Genomic DNA, 21,740 nt, shown 5'->3' on the forward strand with positions numbered 1-21,740 from the left:
TAGATCTTAGCAACCTCAGCATACAATTTTTTTTTTTTTTTTTTTTTTTTTTTTTTTTTTTTTTTTTTTTTTTGCTTTCCTTATTAGGTTGAGAACTTTCATCCTTTCAGTTAAGGAAATACTTTATTGTTGCTCTTTGGCATATCTGAATTGTCAGCATTACTCCTCTTGTACTTTGGTCCTTTTTTTTTTTTTGAGATGGAGTCTTGCTCTGTTGCCCAGGCTGAAGTGCAGTGATGCAATCTCTGCTTACTGCAACCTCTGCTTCCCAGGTTCAAGCAATGAACATGCCTCAGCCTCCTAAGTAGGTGGGATTACAGGCATGCACCACCATGCCTGGCTATTTTTTTTTTTTTTTTTTGTGTGTGGATATTTAGTAGAGATGGGGTTTCACCATATTCAGGAGTCTGATCTCGAACTACTGACTTCAGGTGATCTGCCCACCTCAGCCTCCCAAAGCGTTGGTCCATTTTTAAGTAAAATAAGGATGACTTGAACAAAGCACTGTGATATCACAACAGTACATCTGATAACTGAGAAGGCTACTAAGTGACATTTGAGTGGGTCACATGGACAGCATGAATCAGTTGTACAAAGGGATGATTTATGGCCTGCGTGGGACAACACAAGATTTCATTATGCTACTCAGAATAGTTTACAATTTAAAAGTTATGAATTGTGCATCTCAGGAATTTTCCATTTAATATGTTTGGACCCGGGTTGACCATGGGTAACTGAATGAAAAAAGAAACAACAGATAAAGAAACAACAGATAAAGAAACAACAGATAAACACCAAAAGCTCTGGTAAACAAAAGCAAAAATAAACAAGTGGGATGACATCAAACAAAAAAGTCACTGCACAGCAAAGAAAACAATCAACAAAATGAAAAGATAACCTATGGATTGGGAAAAAATGTTTGCAAACTAAAATATTTTGGATAAGGTGTTAATTGCCAAAACACATACAGAACTCCCACAACTCAACCACAAAAAAACAAATAACTTGATTGAAAAATGGGCAAAAGAAATGAATAGACATTTTTTCCAGAGAAGATCTACAAATGGCCAACACGTATATGAAGAGGTGCTCAATGCCAACAATCATAAGGGAGATGCAATTCAGAACCGCAATAAGATATCATCTCATACCTGTTAGAATAGCTATTATCAAAGAGACCAAGAAAAAGTGTTGGTGATGGTGTGAAGAACAGGAAACCCTTGACTGGGCATGGTGGCTGACCTTGTAATCTTAGCTGTTTGGGAGGCTGAGGCAGGATGATCAGTTGAGCTTGAAACTAGTCTGGGCAAGAGAGTGATATCTTGTCTCTACAAAAAATAAGAAAAAAAAAAAAAAAAAAAAAAAAAAAAAAAAAAAAAAAGCTGGATGTGGTTGTGTGTGCCTGTGGTTCCAGCTCTGCAGGAGTCTGAGGTGGGAGAATTGTTGAGGCCGGGAGATCGAGGCTGCCACAAGCTGTGATTATGCCACTGCACTCTAACCTGGATGAGAGAGCCAGACTTTCTCAAAAAAGGAAGGAAGGAAGGAAAGAGGGAGGAAGGAGGGAGGGAGGGGAGGGAGGGAGGGAGGAAAGGAAGGGGAGGGAGGGAGGAAAGGAAGGGGAGGGAGGGAGGAAAGGAAGGGGAGGGAGGGAGGGAATGAATGAAAAAGAAAAGAAAGAAAGAAAAAGAGAGAAAAGGAAATCCTCGTATGCTATTGGTGGTTATGTAAATTGGTATGGCCATTATGGAAAACAGTGCAGAAGTTCCTCCAAAAAATTAAAAATAGAACTACTGTGTGATCCAGCAAATTCTTCTTCTGAATCTGTGCCCAAAGGAAACAAGATTAGTACTTCAAGGAGGTATCTGCGCTCTCATGTTCGTTGCAACATTGATCACGATAGCCAAGATGTGGAATCAACCTAAGTGTCCATTGACAGAAGAATGGAAAAAGAAATTGTGGTATATAGACACAATAACATATTATTCAGCCTTAAAAAAGAATTAGATCCTGCCTTTTGTTTGTTTGTTTTTTGAGGTGGAGTCTTGCTCTGTTGCCCAGGCTGGAGTGCAGTGGCATGATCTCAGCTCACTGCAGCCTCCGCCTCCTGGGTTCAAGCAATTCTGTCTCACCCTCTCAAGTAGCTGGGATTACAGGCATGCGCCACTACCCCTGGCTAATTTTTGTATTTTTAGTGGAGATGGAGTTTCACCATGCTGGCCAGGCTGGTCTCAAACTCCTGACCTCAGGTGATCCACCCTCCTAGGCCTCCCAAAGTGCTGGGATTACAAGTGTGAGCCACTGCGCCCCGCCAGATCCTGCCATTTTTAATAACATGGATGAACCTAGAGGACAATATGCTAAGTGAAATAAGCCAGACACAGAAAGAAAACTACAGTATGATCTCACTTATATGTGAATTCTAAAGAAGTTGAATACATAGAAACAAAGTAGAACAGAATGGGGAGATGTTGGTCAAAGGGTAGAAGGTTGCAGTTAGTTAGGATGAATCAGCCTAGAGCTCTAATGAACAGCATGATGAGTTCACTTAATAATGTTGTATTGTAATCATTCTGTATAGTCAGTAACACTATGCTGGGAATTTACTAAGGGTAGGTTTCAGGTGCTCTTACCGAACACACAGAAGGTAACTATGTGGGGAGATGGATACTCTATTAGTCCGTTCTTGCTCTGCTATAAAGAAATACCTGAGACTGGATAATTTATAAAGAAAAGAAGTTTAATTGGCTCACAGCTCTACAGGCTGTACAGGAAGCATAGGGTTTTCTGTTTCTGGAGAGACCTCAGGAAGCTTCCAATTGTGTCAGAAGGCAAATGGGGAGCAAGACATCTCACATGGGAGCAGGAGCAAGAGAGAGAGTGAGGGCTGCACCCTTTTAAACAACTGGATCTCTCAAGTACTCACTCACTATCGTGAGAATGGCAGCGAAGGGATGGTGCTAATCCACTCATGAGAATCCACCCTCATGATCCACCACCTCCCACCAAGCCCCATCTCCAACACTGAGGATTATAATTCAACGTAAGATTTGGTGGGGACACAGATCCAAACCATATCAGATAAGTAATTTGCTTGACTGTAGTAACCACTCACTATATGTATGTATATCAAAACCTCATGTTGTACACCTTAAATATATATAATTTTTATGAAGAAAAATAAAAAAGAAATTAAAAGTCAATACTAAGTTAAATAAACAAAAAACCAATTGAAAACACTTCGTGTCCCCAAGGGGAATAGTAATTATTTTTTCTCAGTAGAAATTAATGATGCATAGTAAGATAATCAGAACCACAGAACCCCAACAGCATCTTCTCTGGCATGGAGTGAAGATGAGAATTTTAGATGCAGCCTGTGGGCTCTGCATGATGTTTCTTCCTTTGAATCATGTCACGTTGCCTGGGCCAATTTAGTTCAATCAACATTTACAGATCTCCTGCCTGAGACTAGATACTGTGCCAGGAGCTAGAGACTCCAAGATTGTCAAAACTGATCGCTTCCCCTCTCCCTCCTCCCACCGTCCTGCATACAGCAATGATATTTAGTTTGCGTAGCTATTTATACAACTGTGAGGTATCACGAAAGCACAAATGTACGTTGTGTGATGTGAAATACAAATGAAACACAAATGTATACACTTAATAACTATAAAGCAAATGCAAGTATAACCATTCAACTAGGAAAAGAAAAAGCACAAACAGTAGTGTAATCATCCTCCAAAGCCAGAAATAAGACAATGGTAACACTCCTAAGTATCCATTACCTTTGTAACTCTTCCCCATGACATCCCCTTTCATCACCCCCAGAGCTAACTTCTCTCCTGATTTTAAAGTAATTGCTTCTTTTTCTCTCTAGCTATCTAAAAAAGTATGGATACATACTTTTCTTTTTTTTGAGACAGTCTGACTGTCGCCCAGGCTGGAGCACAGTGGTACAACCACCATTCACTGCAACCTCACTTCCCCGGTTCAAGGGATTCTCATGCTTCGGCCTTCCAAGTAGCGAGGATTACAGGCGTGCACCACCACACCTGGCTAATTTTTGTATTTTTAGTAGAGACAGGGTTTCACCATGGTGACCAGGCTAGTCTCGAACTCCTGACCTCAGGTGATCCGCCCGCTTTGGCCTCCCAAGGTGCTAGAATTATTGGCGTGAGCCACCACACCCAGCCTATGGATACATACTTTCTATGTATGCATCTCTTAAATAATATAGCTAAGTTTTGCTTGCTTTTGAATTTTATGTAGATGCAACCATACCGTCCATGTTCTTCTGTATCCTGTTTCTGTTGTGCAACATTCTATGAGCCTGTTGCTCCATGTAGCTGAGAGCTTATCCATCTTGATTGCTGCATATCACCACTTATTTATCCATTCTACTTTCTGGGCCACAGAGTTTCCCCAGAGGCCAAGAACCTCCAGCACCGTCCTCACAGTTGCTGTCCTGCTTGTTGATGTGCTTCCACCCACTAGCTTGCAGGTCCTTCTCTTCCAGTCAGCCCAGCCAGCCTGCTACATACTTCTATAGTCCTTGATGTTGTCTCAACCAAAAAGGAAAACATTCAGAAATCCTGAAAGCCTTTTATTATTCTAAAAATGATTCACTAAAAGGAATGTGGTCTTTCTAACAGCAGTTTTCTGTCCTCATTTTATTCAAGGTGCCTGCATAATTTAAATTCTGTTGGTGATGAGAATGGCAAGTTATCTAAAGATAATCAACACTATCTACCTTAACTTTTTTCTTATTTCTAGTTCTTTCACTTGTAGCTATATACATTTTCTGATTTCAATAGAGGCTTTTCTCTCTTCAGAAAAAAAAAAACCCACATCATTTTCTTTAAAGTTAATATTAATATGAAATTCAAATCTATTCATATGGTAATTCCATCATTCAAATTTATGGCTGTAATTGAGAATCTTACATTATTTGATCTAAGGATAATAAAAATGAATAGAGCTATGGTCAGATCAAAGTGAGTTTTCAACACATGCAACACCAAAACTGAATGAGGTAATTTAATACTGTCTAACAAAATATTCAATATTCATGGAATACTTCCCTCAATGTCTTCAGACAAAGTTATTCTTCTCTATAAAGGACAAATATGAATAAAGAAACCACTACAGATGCTATTGCCTATCAATTTTAACACCTGGAGATTCTTACCACATGTGAACTGCATTTCAAATACATTCATTTATTCGCTTATTCTATAATCCTGTTAGGAGCCATGTTAAGCACAAAAAACACAAAAGTAAATCAAAACAGGACAAAAAATGATTTTTCCCCTATTGATTATTTGGATGGCAAAGAGTTGGAAAGAGACTTAGGAAATAAGTGTGACATCAACTAAAATTACTAAGTAGTGAGATACATGCTGTGACAGAGCTAAACCTAGCATGCAAGAGAGAGATGGAGGGGAAGGAATATGGCAATGATAGGTGGAATTTGGGATAATTTCCTAGAGCAGCTGAATCTGAAGAACAGTAAGAGCCAGGCAAAAGGAGATGGCAAAGATATTTCAAACAGAGGTGGGCAGAAAATGCAAAGATCTAGAAATGAGAAAGAGCATCGTAGGGTCCCGGAATTGCAAGTGGCTTGATACAACTAGCTTGGAATGAGAAGTGGAGAGTGATAAGAGATAAAGATGGAGAAGTGAATCGTACCACATCACAGGAGACCTGTAGGCAATTGTAGTGGGTTGAATATTGCCCCTCCAAAATTCATGTCCCCTTGGAATCTCAGAATGTGACCTTATTTGGAAATAGAATCTTTGCAGATGTAATTAGCTGAGAATCTGAAGATAAAATTACCCTAAGGTGGGTCCTAAATACAATGATTCATTTTTATAAGGAGAAAAGACTCAGGCAGGATGCGATGGTTCATGGCTGTAATCCCAGGATTTTATTTAAGAGGCCGAGGTGGGAGAATCACTTGAGGTCAGGCATTTGAGATCAGCCTGGCCAACGTGGTGAAACTCCATCTCTACTAAAAATACAAAAATTAGCTAGGCATGGTGGTGAGCACCTGTAATTCCAGCTACTCTGGAGGCTGAAGCAGAAGAATCGCTTGAACCTGGGAGTTGCAGGTTGCAGTGAGCCAAGATCATGCCACTGCACCCCAGCCTGGGAGACAGAGTGAGACTCCATCTCAAAAAAAGCTCGAAGAGACACAGAGAAGACTATGTTAAGACTGCATCAGTGGTTAGAGCGATGCAGCTACAACACAAAGAACACCAAGGATTTCAGGAAGCCACTGGAAACTAGGAAGAGCAAGGAAAGAGTCTTCCCCGGAGTCTTCAGAAAGAGGATGGCTCTGACATCTGCCTTGATTTCAGACTTCTAGCCTCCATAACTGTGAAGGAATAAATATCTCTTCTGTTGTCTCTGTTCATGGTAGTTTGTTATGGTAGCCCTTAGAAACCAATACAATCACATTAAGGAGTTTGAACAGATTTGCAGATACCTACGTATCCTATGACATGTCCTATTCTTTTAAGCAAAAAAGTGACATTGAATGAGTACTTTTTTTTTCTTTTCCTTCCTTCCTTCCTTTTTCTTTCTTTCTTTCTCTTTCTTTCTATTTCTTTCTTTCTTTCTTTCTTTTTCTTTCTTTCTTTCTTCTCTCTCTCTCTCTTTCTTTCCTTTCTTCTTTCTTTCTTTTTTTCTGAGACAGTCTTGCTCTATTTCCCAGGCTGGAGTACAGTGGGATGATCTCGGCTCACTGCAATATCTGCCTCCCAGGTTTAAGTCAACCACCCAAGTAGCTGGGATTATAGGGGTGTGCCACTATGCACAGCTACTTTTTGCATTTTTAATAGAGACGGGGTTTCTCCATGTTGGCCAGGCTGGCCTGGAACTCCTGACCTCAGGTGATTTACATGCTTCGGCCTCCCAAAGTGCTGAGATTATGGTGTGAGCCACCATGCCTGGCCGAAATGGATAGTTTAGAAAGGTCATTTTGAGGCAGGGCATGGTAGTTCACACCTGTAACCTCAGCACTTTGGGAGATGGAAGCAGGAGGATTGCTTGAGGCCAGGAGTTTGAGACCCAACTGGGCAGCATAGTGAGACTCCATCTTTACAGGACGCTTTAAAAACATTATCCAGGTGTGGTAGTATGCACCTGTAGTCCCAGCTACTTGTGAGGCTGAGGCAGCAGGATTGCTTGGACCCAGGTGTCTGTAGTTGCAGTGAACTATAACGGCACCACTGCACTCCAGCCTAGGTGACAGAGCAAGAACCTGTTTCTAAAAATAAAACATAAAGTCACCATTTTACAAACTCTGATGAAACATGGGCTGTAAGGAATGCTCACTAATGGCTGCTAAAGCCATTAGGTGAAAGACTGGAGGGGAAATTTATGTATTTATGTATATGTGTATTTATTTATTTAGAGACACAGTCTCACTCTGTTGCCCAGGCTGGAGCGCAGCGGCACAATCTCAGCTCACGGCAACCTCTGCCTCCCATGTTCAAGCAGTTCTTCTGCCTCAGCCTCCCAAGTAGCTGGGACTACAGGTGCGTGTCACCATACCTGGTTAAATTTTTTGTATTTTTAATAGAGACAGAGTTTCACTATGTTGGCCAAGCTGGTCTTGAATTCCTGACCTCTGATTATCCACCTGCCTAGTCCTCCGGAAGTGCAGGGATTACAGATGTGAGCTACCATGTCCAGCTGGGAGGAGAACTTCATAATAAATTGATCAGGGGGACTATGTGAATTCATCCATCGATCTTAAAATCATTATTAGTGGAACAACCGGACATTAAGAAAGTCATGATGTGATACAATATAAAATATATCACAACACCTATGAAAAATACTCAACAAAAGAATAATTAAATATTAGGCCTCTATCTTTCAGCCTACAAAAAATGAGAAGAAAAGAGGAATAAACAACTCTACAAGGAAATGATCAAATTCAGAATCTGGAATGTTCTGGAGGACAAGCAACATGATTTTCAACAAATAAATGGCATGGGAAAAATTTTTTTTACTTAAGGGGGAACTATACTGGGCACAGTGGTGTGTGCCCTTAGTCCCAGCTACTTGTGAGACTGAGGCAGAAGGATTGCTTTAGGCTAGGAGTTCCAGGCTGCAGTGCACAATTATCACACCTGTGAATAGCTGCTGCACTCCAGCCTGGGCAGCAGAGTGACCCTGTCTCTAAAAATATAAAAAACAGAGACAGCAACATTGTGGAAGAACTTGCCTACCCAGGTATTGGGAATATACTAAAAAGCTAATATAAAATGAAATCCATATGGCACTGGTGAAGGAAGACAGTAGAAAAATTTAGAAATAGATACAGTATAAAATGAAAATGTAATATATGGCAAAGGTGATGGTTTATATAATAATTAGTGTCGGTACAATTGGGGGAAAATAAAATTAATCCTGTATTTTATAATACTAAAAAATCAACTCTGGTTGAATCAAAGGCATAATCATAAACAATAAAATCAGAAGAGTCTTGCAAGAAGATATAGGAGTCTACATGAACCATCTAAGGGTGTGAGGGATCTTGACCCAGACTGGAAACCCAGAAGCAGCAATAGAAAAGGTAAACATATTTGACTACATAAAAAACTTTTTAGACCATGTATACTGGGTCACTCCTATAATCCCAGCACTTTGGGAAGCTGAGGCAGGAGGATTGCTTGAGCCTAGGAGTTCGAGACCAGCCTGAACAACATAGGGAGACCTCATTTCTACAAAATATTTAAACATTAGCTGGGTGTTGTGATGCGTGCCTGTGATCCTAGCTACTCAGGAGGCTGAGATGGAAGCATCACTTGAGCCCAGGAGAGGAGGTTGCAGTGAGCCAAGATTGCTCCGCTGTATTCCAGCCTGGGTGATGGGAGGGAGACCCTGTCTAAAAAAAAAAAAAAAAAGTAAAAAAGAAAAGCAAAATGAAAGCTATTGCCAGAAATATCAGAAACAGGCCAGCACAATTATTATTGAGCATTGTTTTGGAGGTTTTAGCTGAGGGAGTAAGGCAATAAAATAAAATAAAAATGTTCAAAAAGAAGACACAGAATTTGAAGATAATGTGATTATGTATCCAGAAAATATAACTCAATTTAAAAACTATTAAAATTAACAAGAGGCTGCTGAGTAATGTAGTTAAATACAAATGAGGTATATAAAAATCTATTATCTTTACACTAGGAATAATCATTTGAAAATTAAAAATGAAGAAAAACATTCAAAATAGAGACAGAAATTATAAAATGCAAGGGAGCAAATTAAATAGGGATAATTTTAGAAGACTAAAATTTTATTTAAAGGCATAAAAATGGAGTTTTAGATACAGCTTAATAATGGCTGGGAGGGTCGATTTTATAAAAATGCCAATCCTTTAATTAACATATAAACTTAACGGACTTCCAACTGGAATCTTATTTTTTTAATGAAGCTAAGCAAAATCATATTAATTAAAAATATTTGGTCAGATATAGTGGCTCATGTAACCTCAGCACTTTAGGAGGCCAAGGTGGAAGGACTGCTGCAATGGCCAGTTTAGTATTTTGTAACCTTAAAATGCCTGTGTCAATATCTCATCTCCCCACGGTTCTTGTTATTGAAACATACGGCACCTCTGGTGCAACTACAATTTTAATCAAGGCTGACTGAAAGAGATTTGGGGTTTAAATTTTTAAAAAATTTCCACTGCTCTAGGTCTGTAATTTTGAGAGTCCGTGAGCGGGGTAGGCTTGGGAAAGGCTAATGCTGTGTAAGGGGGATTGTTCTCCCCTGAAGACTTGAGACAGTCCCTGCAGGATCATCAAAGGAGCTGGCCACAGTTGATGTTGCAACATGTTGTTGGGTGATATAAATGTCAACTATGTGTGTGTCAGCCAGAAGTCATGGCAGCGGGTCCCAGGCAGACTCCAGAGCCATATCTACTTGGGGGTGGAAGGCAGACTGACCCCCTTCTGGCTGTGAAAACCTCTAAGGCTTTTGGACAATTCAGATGAAATGTGGAGACTTCAAGAAGGAGATACTGGGGCCAGGCGTGGCGGCTCACATCTGTAATCCCAGCACTTTGGGAGGCTGAGGCAGGCGGATCATGAGGTCAGGAGTTGGAGACCATCCTGGCTGACATGGTGAAACCCTGTCTCTACTAAAAATACAAAAATTAACTGCATGTGGTGGTACATGCCTATAGTCCCAGATACTTGGGAGGCTGAGGCAGGAGTATCGCTTGAACCCAGGAGGCAGAGGTTGCAGTGAGCCAAGATCGTGCCACTGCACTCCAGCCTGGGCAACAGAGTGAGACTCCATCTCAAAAAAAAGAAAAAATTTAAAAAAAGGAGGTACTGAAATTCCAATTAAAAAGACCTGTAGACTGAGGGCTTTCTGGTTCCAGACACCTTAGGTGTGTGGAGCACTTCCTTCTGAATACACCTGCAAAGTAGAGTCAGTATCCTCTTCTGAGCCTAAGGAGGGGTCTGCAGAGTAGGGGAGTTGAGGGTAAAAGTTTGGAACAACTGCCATGAGGAACTAGAGAAAAATCCATCAAAGCATTCACTGAAGGACTTCGAGCTTTGAGGAAGAAGAATTTGAGGCTGGAGAAACTTATCACCCTAAAGCAGCCTGAGAGCAAGGCCTGAGGGTGGATGGGTAAAGGCTAGGGTATGACGGGAGGCAAAAAGGCAAAGACAGGAGGTCCCTGATGAGACCATAATTGAGCTGATGCATCCGGGGTCTAGGATGAGTGAAGAAAGTGGAGAAGACAGAAAGGGTATGAAAGTTAGAGGGAAACACAGGGCAGTTCCTAGGCGGCAGGTGGAGGGTGGGGCCTTAGAGAAATCAAAGGCCAAGTAGAGGAGTGAGATGCAGGAAAGCTAGAAGCTTGTGGTCAGAGAGCAACTTACTGGAATTCAATATATCAGAGGTGGAGCACATAGCTGTGCAAAGGTCCCCAGGTGTGCCCATGGGAGGAGGTACTGATGTGGAATAAAGGTCATTGTATATCAAGCCATCATGAAGTTAGGGTGTTGATGACTTGCCCATGTGGGTGTTTAAACACTCAGAATCATGACAAATACCAAGGAGAGGCTCTGGCACAAATTTAGAAGAATACCAGAAGATGAATAGATGACAGCCTGCTTTTATTTGGGAGTATCAGTCCCAGCCCCTAGTCTCTAGCCATTGTATTCTGGAATCCTGGAGAAGAATTCAAGGACCCTGATCTCCCATTTTCTGGATATTCTCCAACACACTCACACACACACACACACACACACACACACACACACACCCCTCTGAGGCCTCTCTCCTAATTTAGGAAAGAGCAATTGAAAGGTCCTAAATGTAAATCTTTCATTAATTCAAAGGAGAAAAAACTTAAAATGACAACAGTTTAGAAAACAATTGGTTTATTGCAGTATTATGAGTCAAGAAATCAGTACATTTATTGCAGGTTTATTTTATGCTTAGTATAGTGTTTAAAGGTATGGGTTTTGGAGTTTAGCTGTCCAAAGACCAGATCTGACATTTAATAGCTGCATGGAGAGGGCAAGTTACTTTATCTTCCTAGACTTCAGATTGTTGTCTTAAGGTTATTATAATATGACCTACCTCACTGAGTTGCCATGAGGATTAAATGAGATGCTTCGTGTAAAGTCTAAAAGGCGTAGGATAGTAAGTGCTCAGTCCTACTAAGTATTGTTATCACTTTCATTCCTTGTTCTTGAGGCACATTTCTCACAGTCCTCCGTACTCACTCTAGAATGAAGGTAAATTCATTAGAATTACTGGAATGTGGTGGATCCAGCTTATGCCAACTCAGGGTTGTGTGCTGCTTTTCCCAACTTGTGGTTCAGTGATGTTGATAGCTGAGGTCCGCCATGGTGGTAGTATTTACACATGGAAATTGGCAAATACTACAAACAAAATAGCCCTCCTTCCCTGTGTTTTGTCGAAGTCAGTTTACCAGCACGCTACGGCACCTCGGGTTTCTGTTTGAGTGCTTCCTTCTCAGATCTGTAGACAGCAGGCTTGTGTGCAGCTCCTAGCCTGAGTCCCAGCCTCTTGTAGTTTTCAACTGGGTGAGACTTTCTTGGCCTGAAATGATAGCCTCTCCTGCTCCCACTGCCTCTGTCAACTTCTGAATCCTGGGATCTGTGAAACATACAATTGCCAGATTCCACGGCTTTCACAGCTCTTTGTGTCTTGTGGTCTCTGTAGTGTTAACTTAGGGGTCTATAACACCTCCAATATTACTCCAGTTCCTGCCTTCTCTTTGTCATAGGATTTAAATGTTTTTAGAAAGAGAATGGAAAATTAGGAGAGAACACTCCAGCTCCCTCAAACACGCCTCCCATATGGGGGAAGTTTGGCTGTGCAAGGTCTTCATCACTGAAGTTGTCTTCTTTTTTTTTTTTTTTTTTTTTTTTTTGAGATAGAGTCTAGCTCTGTTGCCCAGGCTGAAGTGCAGTGGTGCGATCTCAGCTCACTGCAACCTCCACCTCCTGGGTTCAAGCGATTCTCCTGCCTCAGCTTCCCAAGTAGCTAGGACTATAGGAGTTCACCACCAAGCCAGGCTAATTCTTGTATTTTTAGTAGAATCAGCGTTTCACCATGTTACCCATATTGGTCTTAAACTCCCAACCTCAGGTGATCTGCCTGTCTTGGCCTCTCAAAGTGCTGGGATTACAGGTGTGAGCCACCACACCCAGCTTGCAATCTTATATTTAAATCAGGGCAAGGTGAAGATCTTTCCACCTGCTTTCTTGCCTAAAGTTTGTCCTTTTTCTCCAGTGGCGTGGGAAGATAGAGCAATGGATTAAACTTTTCTAAATGGATTCATCTGTCTCATTCTTAGTGGAGTATGCTCCTTGCTTCTGCCCATAGGGTTATCAGTTTTTACTTTAATTTTGATTTTGATCTTTTTTCTTCTTAAGTATTTCAATTGGAAGTTTAAAAAGAATATGTCAGGATTAGTTAGCTGAATGCCATTTTATATTGGAAATCTTTCTATGATAAACATAACTTTACTTACAAACTTTATTTTCGTTTAGCACTTTTCATGCAAAAAAAGGTTATTATTAAATAGAACTATTCCACAGTATATTTCCTTAGAGAAAGCACAGATAACAGGGACAGGACCCAATTCAATCTAGAGTTTCTTCCTTTTTTTTTTTTTTTTCCCTTGTCAGCAGGAAGTCAGTCATCTAGAGTTTGTAAGAATCTGTTGGAATTTACAGTGGTGCCCTGAATAAGAAGATTCCTCTAATATGCACAAATGAGTTAACAGAATTATAAACTCTGCTTTGAAGGAGAGCTGATGGTGTCTTAAGGATAAAAAGCATCTTCTGAAGCCGCCCCTTTTGTTTTTTAACTACACTGTACCTGGAAACATTGGAATTTCCAGACAATCATGGAACAGTTGTGTAGTCCACACACACAAGCTACTGTGTGCATGCTTAGCCTGTGGAGTTGGTCCCCCACCGTGGGGAGGAGCTCAGGGACACTGAGCGTGACCTCAAAATAAAGGAGGGGACGGCGTACTATGGACAGCCACACTGAGGGAGGTCACATCCGCCTACTCATCCACCAAAATGTCCTTCTAGCAAGACCAAGAAAAGTCAAGAGACCACTCAAAACAGAAGGAGATGCTGAATAAACATCTCAAACAATGTCAGCGAGACAGGATCACTGTGATATTTTCAAAAAAGACTTGTGATCTCAACTCTTGTCTTAAGCCTCAGCCCTGGCCGCTGCTCTGTGCTCATCCTCCGTGAATCAGTGGCTCTCATCTGTAAAGCGGACACAGCGGTGAATTTGCCAGCCTGTAACAATACCTGAGGTTATGTATGCTGAGATATTTGTAAAGCATCCCCAGTGGTCATTTTCAAGTTATTATAACGATTAATAGTAATTGTTATTACTTTTGTTTAAAAAAGAGGAGAGCTGAGAGCCAAAAAATAAAGACTCAAATATATTAAAATATATTTACAAAAACTACCTTTTAACTTGAGTAGAAAATGCCTATATTCAAACTGGAACTTTAAAATTCTCTTTTTATTATTATCATTTTTAGACGCAGAGTCTTGTTTTGTTGCCTGGGCTGCAGTAGAGTGACGTGAACATAGCTCACTGCAGACTCAAACTCCTGGGCTCAAGTGGATCCCCTCATTTCAGCTTCCTGAGTAACTGGGACTACAGGCATGCACTACTATCCCTGGGTATTAAAAAAATTTTTTTGTAGAGCTAGAGTCTTGCTGTGTTGCCCAAGCTGGCCTTAAACTCCTAGCCTCAAGTGATACTCCCTGGCCCCCTGACCACCAATACCCCCTAAGGTCTACCTTCCATCCTCTGGGCCTCTTAAAGTGCTGGGATTATAAATGTGAGTCATCCTGCCCCGATGAAAATTACCTTTTTAAAAACTAACGGATTTAGGTCGAGCAGGAAATAAAGCCTCAAATATATGTATTTATTAGATACCATCCACCAAAATAATTTCTGGAAGAGAAGACAATAGCATGCCTAATAGCAGCATACCAAAAGCCATGCCAGAAAAACCTATATATTTGGGAACATCTTCAGGAATGCAGGTTGTAGTGGGAATTTTCTGAGTAAGATCCAGTGATTCAAAAGGGAAAGGAACAGCTAACTGGGAGGACATCTGTGGGTTTCTAAAAGGCTGGTCTCATGCTGCAGAACTCTGGGGACTGCCTGTGACCCGGGAGACAACACGGGCGAGGCTCTCTTCCTGCGTTTCTCCTGTGGGCAGGCGAAGGGGCTGAGTAATGTCAGTTCGATTTACTTTACGTGCACGCTGTGAGGCTGTGACTGGCAGTAAAGATGAGTAGCTTTTCTCCAGTGAGTGAGTCACCGCGTTGTTTAATTTCTATACGAGTAACACCCCAGGCCAGGTGCAGTGGCTCAGGCCTCTAATACCAGCACTTTGGGAGACTGAGGTGGGTAAATCACGAGGTCAGGAATTTGAGACCAGCCTGGCCAATGTAGTGAAACTCCATCTCTACTAAAAATACAAAAATTAGCTGGCTGTAGTGGTGCACACCTGTAGTCCCAGCTACTCGGGAGGCTGAGGCAGGAGAATTGCTTGAACCTGGGAGGTGGAGGTTGCAGTGAGCTGAGATCAAGCCACTGCACCCCAGCCTGAGCAACAGAGAGAGACTCCGTCTCAAAATAAAAATAATAATAATATCAACAATAATAAATAAAGAGTAACAACCTCCCTTCAACGTGGGGGAGCCAGGCAAGTGCGGCAGGTCCTATGAGAGTTAGACCTTGGTAAACACATTAGAATCCTTTTATTTCGCAGTAGGCGCTAGCTTACTCATGTCAAAGCATGTCAACCTAACCTCGTTTTCAAAATGTATGAAAGATTGGTGGAAGAGAGGAATGTTATAGTTATTTCTTGGTTTAGTGAGACCCCTGACAAAGACAATTATGATATCTTTGTGGATGAGTCCAGGAAATGTCATATGGAAAATAAAACAATTATCTGGACTTGATTTCCAGCTAATTGAACAACAATGGCCAAACATCTCTGTTTACACCACCCATATTTGCTTAGAGGATTTTTAAAAATAGCTTTGTGCAAGATTCATGAATTGTTCATATTTTTATTAGTTACCTTGATAAAGATCTAAAAGATGGTTAGCAAATAGGGAGATGACTCAAAGCTAAAAGAACAGATTGCAGGTTGGGTGATGGAATCAAGATCTCTGCAGACTACATGATAGCCTCTCAAAAGATAAAATGTGGCATGGGTCTATGGGTCTACATTTAAATTGTAAAGATTAGCCTTATAAATACAGGTTAAGGGAGACCTAGGAAAGAAAAAAATGAGTCTTTTAAAAATAGCAAAAGGTTTTGTTGATTTTAAACTTATGCTACCTAATAGTTTGTCACTAAAGAAAAAGTCAAATTGTTGGTTTTTTGTTTGTTTATTTGAGAGAGTCTCACTCTGTCACCCAGGCTGGAGCGCAGTGGTGTGATCTCTGCTCGCTGCAACCTCTGCTTCCTGGCTTCAGGTGATTCTCGTGTGTCAGGCTCCAGAATAGCTGGACTACAAGTGCCTGCCACCACAGCCTGGCTAATTTTTGTATTTTTTGTAGAGACAGGGTTTTGCTGTGTTGCCCAGGCTTGTCTAGAACTCCTGGCCTCAAGTGATCGGCCTGCCTCAGCCTCCTGAAGTGTTGGGATTGCAGGCGTAAACCACCACGTCCAGCAAATGTTTGTATTAGTAAAAGCACAGCAAAAGAGTGTTGGAGCCCATTGTTTTCTGTAATGATTACACCACAGTCATTCATGATTATTTATTATCATGGCTCAAGTCATTATTCTAGATGTTATCGGAATCCGAAGATGGATCAGCCTGAGTTACTTAAGGAAGCTTCCAGTTTATTTAGAGGATAAATAAGACTGTTTTAATAACCACAGCAGAAGTTAGGAATCGATATAGGAAAGAGGAATAGGTAAACCATACGTAAATTCAGAGAAGCCAGAGATCATGTCTGGGAGTAGTGATCAGGAAATGTGCATTGAGCAGAAGGAATAACTGGAGTCTAGAACACAGTCAAATCTCTTGTGCTGCGCAGGAACCTTTAGGGGGCTTGGTGTTCGCGGCCAGCAGATACTTGGTGCACATCTGCAGAGGACCAATTTAAAGTGCCATAGGCAAAATGAATATAATTGGAAATCCTGAGTGCAGAAATGGCACAGAAAGTAATTAAGTCTAACCGAGTTCGTCAAGGGCAATAGCATGAAATAAGTTTGGAAAGGTAGTTTGGAGCCAGAAAAATTTGCTTCATTAGTGTAAGTAAGAAGGGACCTCAGGTCTTCAAAGAGGTCCTTTGCCCTGAGACAAGGTGGAAATTCCCAGTGTTTCCTTTGTTCTCTGGCTGCAGTTTTACCTCTGGGTTATTATTCTGCAGCTCATGCCACTGGAGATTTGCTGTCTCTTGCTCTATAGACATATACATGACTCTGATTTCCCTTATATCTATTTTTGCATCCTGCCTACGGCCCCTCAAAAACCCAATCTCAGGCCATTCATGTCCCATACTGTACTTGTAACACTTATTTCTCATGTAGAAGGTCTTGCATGCCCAATAAATGTGCTTGCATTTTACAGAATATACACAAATGTGGAGTCATCACAGAAATCATTTGAACAATGAATCAGCCCTATAGGGTAGATAGAGTGGAAAGAAGCCCGAGGTAGAGAAAACTTTAAGGAAGATCGGAGCCAGGCACCGTGGCTCATGCCTGTAATTCCAGCACTTTGGGAGGCTGAGGTGGGTAGATCACCTGAGGTCAGGAGTTCGAGACCAGCCTGGCCAAGGTGATGAAACCCCGTCTCTACTAAAAATACAAAAAATTATCCGGGCATGGTAGCAGGTGCCTGTAATCCCAGCTACTTGGGAGGCTGAGAAAGGAGAATGAATTGAACCCAGGAGGCGGACGTTGCCATGAGCTGAGATCATGCCACTGCATTGCAGCCTGGGCAACATGAGTGAAACTCCATCTAAAAAAAAAAAAAAAAAAGAAGGTCAGATTTAAGGTTGTGCTTATAGAAGTCTAAGGGAGGGAGCAGGTTTTAAAAATTTGTTTGTTTTTTGTTGTTGTTTTTGAGATGAAGTCTCGCTCTGCTGCCCAGGCTGCAGTGCAGTGGCACAGTCTCAGCTCACTGCAACCTCACCTTCCCAGGTTCAAATGATTCTCCCGCCTCAGCCTCCTGCTAGCTGGGATTACAGGTGTACACCACCACGTCCAGCTAACTTTTGTATTTTTTAATAGAGACGGGGTTTCATCATGTTGGCCGGGCTGGTCTTGAACTCCTGGCCCCAAGTGATTCTCCTGCCTCAGCCTTCCAAAGTGCTGGGATTACAGGTGTGAGCCACCACGTCGGGCCAAGGGAGCAGTTTTTAAAAATATACATTGTCATTTCCAACGCAGGACCTTATTTACTGAGGAATTCTGTACACATTGTTGCTCAGGGTAGGCGAGAATGATCACGAGCTCCACCACAAATTAATTGCCTAAGAGACTGTAGCCTATACAATCACACAGTGGAAGACAATTAGAAGGTTAAAAGTTGGAAAAGAAGAGTCACAAATGTCTTTATTTCTAAGTGATATGATAGTTTACCTGAGAAAATAAATAAAACTGTAAAATTGAAAAAAGATAAAACAGCTCAATCTAGCTGTGTATCAAATTGGTAATTCAACTATAAAGAGAAAAGAATTATTTCAGCTATCTTCAGAACATCGAACTCTGACCACATATCCTTAGCGAGATATCAGGGTAAAAAAGGACAAAGAAATCTTCCACTTTATTTAGTAGTAACTTCAATACTGATATTGATATCATACTTAGGAAACTTTTTCTTTATTCTATTATTATTACATTATATTTCTGAAACTGTTTTATGCATATCATAGCATAAAACAAAAATTATGCTAACATTATCAGGAATCAGTATTTTCAGCGTGAGAGAAGAGATAGAAAGTCAAAAAGAAATTAAGAAAAGCTCGTGTCATTCTTAACAAGCTGGAAAGAGAATTTAGTTGATTTTCGTAAGGCACTGCAGGGGAGAAAGAGTGAAATCCTCTCTTCTCCATCACTAGTTTCATGGATGAGGCATCCATAACAGAAGACAGACCAACAAGAGAAAAGCATGGGAACCTTCAGAAGTGAAATGGGGAAACTTGTGTATTTTTATGCTTCCATCTGGTGAAGAGTAGACAGACACGCAAAAGTACGATTGGACAAAGGGGGTTTATTACCATCCAGTGGTAATAACCTAGAGGGAGCTCTGCAAGGTCTGTTTGTTCAGATTAATCTCTGTGTCCCTGTGTCTCCAGAAAGAAGGGCATTCCTTTTCTCCAGGTACAGAGCAGGCACCTCTGGAACGAGCGTCAGATGTCCTACTTTAGAGGACCCAGGCCTGCTGAGGTTTACAACTTGCTTTAGGGAAGAAGAGGTGAGGGGAAGGTAAGAGAGTCCTTTCTGCTTCTGTTGTTTTCTCAAATGCCAGGGTGCCATATTTTGGGGTTGTGTGTCCTGAGCACCATCAGTGCACATACAAAACACAACCATAACAACAGCTAATATCATTCTAATGTCAAAATATTGAACGTTTCCTCTTTAAATTGGAACAAAACAAGACTATCTGTGTTATCACTTCTTTTCAACATTTTACTGGAGTTCCTAGCCTATGCAAAAAAAAAAATATATATATATAACTGGAAAGGAAGAAATAAAATTGTCTTTATTCATAGATGATATGCTTATATACTTATAAAATCCAACTGAGGCAACACATACGTTTATAGAAAAAAACAAGTTGAATTTAGCAAAGATGGCTGGATACAAGATTAGTTGAAAAAATAATTAATGCTCAGGAATGAAGTTAATCAAAGATAATCAAATTTCTATAATGAAAACTACAAAACATTGCCAAGAAAAATTAAAGATGGTCTAACTAAATGGAGAGACACACCATTTCAAGGATTGGGAGACTCAATTCAAGATGTCATTCTCCCAAAATTGATCAATAGATGTCATATGATTCTATTAAAACAATAATATCAGCAGGTTTTTGTTTTGTTTTGTTTTTGAGGAGTTTCACTCTTGTTGCCCAGGCTGGAGTGCAATGGTGCAATCTCCACTCACTGCAACACTCGCCTCCCAAGTTAAAGTGATTCTGTTTCCTCAGCCTCCCAGGTAGCTCGGACTATAGGTGTGCACCACTATGCTGGGCTAATTTTGTATTTTTAGTAGAGACATAGACATGGGGTTTCACAATGTTGGCCAGGCTGGTCTTGAACTTCTGACCTCAGGTGATCTGCCTGCCTCGGCCTCCCAAAGTGCTGGGATTACAGGTATGAGCCATAGCGCCTGGCCTTGGCAGGTTTTTAATCATGGAATTTGACAAGCTGATTTAAAAATGTATATAAAAAAAGAAAAATATATATAATATTCAAGCAATCTTAAAGGAAAACTGACTTGGAGAACTAACCCGTGAGACATCAAACTTAGACATTAAATTTAAACTGGGCATAATAGCATGCACCTGTAGTCTCAGCTACTCAGGAGACTGAGGCAGGAAGATTGCTTGAGCCCAGTAGTTCAAAGCCAGCATGGGCAACATAGCAAGATCTTATCTTTTTAAAATTTTTTTTATTTTTTTAAAGAATTAATCTGAAACTTAGTCTAAAAGAGTAATAAAGGCATTGTGGTACTGGCATAAAAACAGACAACCTAATAAAATAGAGTCCAGAAACAGATCTCTGCACATGTGGTTACTTGCTTACAACAAAGTCACCAATGCAATTCAGTGGGAAAAGGGTGACTTTTTTCAAAAAATGAAAAAATTGAACAGCTACATGGAAGACCCTTGTAACATGCTCAAAAATAATTTTATGATTAAATCATAGGTATAAATGTGAGTGATAAAACTATAATGCTTCTAAAAAACGTAAGAAAATATATTCATGTAATTGGGGTAGGCAAAAAATTTATAATTAGGATACAAATGAATTATCCATAAAAAGGAAAAGTTGATAAATTGGGCTTCATCAAAATTAAAAACTTCTATTCATTCAAAGCACAAAATAAAATATCTACAAAGAGACTTTTACTAGAATGTTCATAGCAGTTTTGCTCATAATACTCCCAAACTGGAAATGGTGCAGGTGTCCATCAATGGGAGGATGGATAAATCAACTGTGTGTGTGTTTGGGTGATCACTGGATCATCCTTTCAACTTTTCTAAAGCTTTGAAATTATTCATAATAAGATTTTGGAGAGAAAAGCGTGGGAAAGAAACAAACATGAAAGGTGCAATACTAAATCTGCTCTTAATTGTATTTAGTATTCAGATGTGAAATCAGTTTATGAACTGGCAAGGACACACGTTTTTATACAGCATATCTGGATAGCTTAAAATTTAGTGTGTATACGTATATTTTAATAAATCATAAATTTTACTTTTTCACATGGTGTAAAAAGTGTATTCACATTCTGTTACTGCAGCTGCACCTGTAATTGAGCCAGTGCCAATACATATTCAATAAGATTTTAGAAGCATATTGAATTGTCTGACTTTTCACAAATACTCTTTAAGTGTATAGTACCAAGTAAGACGGTTGTTTTAAAAACATGGGGCTGGGTGCAGTGGCTCATGCCCGTAATCCCAGTACTTTGGGAGGCCACGGCCAGCAGATCACAAGATCAGGAGATAGACCATCGTGGCCAACATGGTGAAACACTGACTCTACTAAAAATACAAACATTAGCCAGATGTGGTGGTGCACGCCTGCAGTCCCAGCTACTCAAGAGGCTGACGCAGGAGAATCACTTGAACCCGGGAGGCAGAGCCTGCAGTGAGCCGAAATTACACCACTGCACTCCAGCCTGGGCGACAGAGCGAGACTCTGACCAAAAAAACAAAAACCATGGAAAATGTGGAAATAGCTACTGCAACAGTAATTTGGATGTAGTTCTTTGCTATTTAAGTTGGATATTTCTTATATTACTGAAATTGTTTTTAGAATTTTTTTACCCCAAAACGCAGGCAAGTACTTTGACTGAAGTAAATGTAGACCGGAATGGTAGGAAGGCACTGGTAGCACGTGAAGATAGCACAGAGCTTCAAGCCCGCGGGAATGCGGTACGGGTTCTGACCCAGAACACCAGCGTTACCCAGTCACCCCTCTGAGAGGTTTCCCTCC

The sequence above is a fragment of the Saimiri boliviensis genome, chromosome 1, assembly GCF_048565385.1.
Source record: "Saimiri boliviensis isolate mSaiBol1 chromosome 1, mSaiBol1.pri, whole genome shotgun sequence".
NCBI lineage: Eukaryota > Metazoa > Chordata > Mammalia > Primates > Cebidae > Saimiri > Saimiri boliviensis.